Below are 774 nucleotides of genomic sequence, written 5' to 3'. Positions count from 1 at the left end.
ACAAGATCCTGGTAAATTCTTAATACCCTGTACCATAGGCACCATGACCTTTAACAAGGCCCTGTGTGACCTGGGGTCAGGCATAAATCTTATGCCACTATCTATAATGGAGAAACTGGGGATCATTGAGGTAAAACCTGCCTTATTCTTATTACAATTGGCAGGCAAGTCAGTAAGACAAGCTTATGGAATAGTAGAGGACGTGTTGGTGAAGGTTGAAGGCCTTTACATCCCTGCTGATTTCATAATCTTAGACACTATGAAGGAGGAGGATGAATGCATCATCCTTGGAAGACCTTTCCTAGCCACAGCAGGAGCTGTGATTGATGTTGACAAAAGAGAGCTAGTCCTTCAATTGAATGGGGACTACCTTGTGTTTAAGATCCAAGGGTGTTCTTCTGTAAACATGGAAAAGAGGCACAGTAAGCTTCTCTCAATACAGAGTCAAACAAAGCCCACACAATCAAACTCTAAGTTTGGTGTTGGGAGGCCACAACCAAACTTTAAGTTTGGTGTTGAACCCCCACATTTAAACTCTAAGTTTGGTGTTGGGAGGTTCCAACATTGCTCTGAGCATCTCTGAGGCTCCATGAGTGCCCTCTGTCAAGCTACTGACATTAAAGAAGCGCTTGTTGGGAGGCAACCCAATGTTATATTTTATCTATTTCCCTTTGTTGTTTTATGTTTTTTGTAGGTTGATGATCATAAGAAGTCACAAAATCAATTGAAAAAGCAAAAACAGAATGAAAAACAGGAAGAAAAATAGCACACCCT

This window comes from Arachis duranensis, chromosome 2 (assembly GCF_000817695.3).
Source record: "Arachis duranensis cultivar V14167 chromosome 2, aradu.V14167.gnm2.J7QH, whole genome shotgun sequence".
Taxonomy (NCBI): domain Eukaryota; kingdom Viridiplantae; phylum Streptophyta; class Magnoliopsida; order Fabales; family Fabaceae; genus Arachis; species Arachis duranensis.
Note: the sequence above shows the minus strand (reverse complement) of the source record.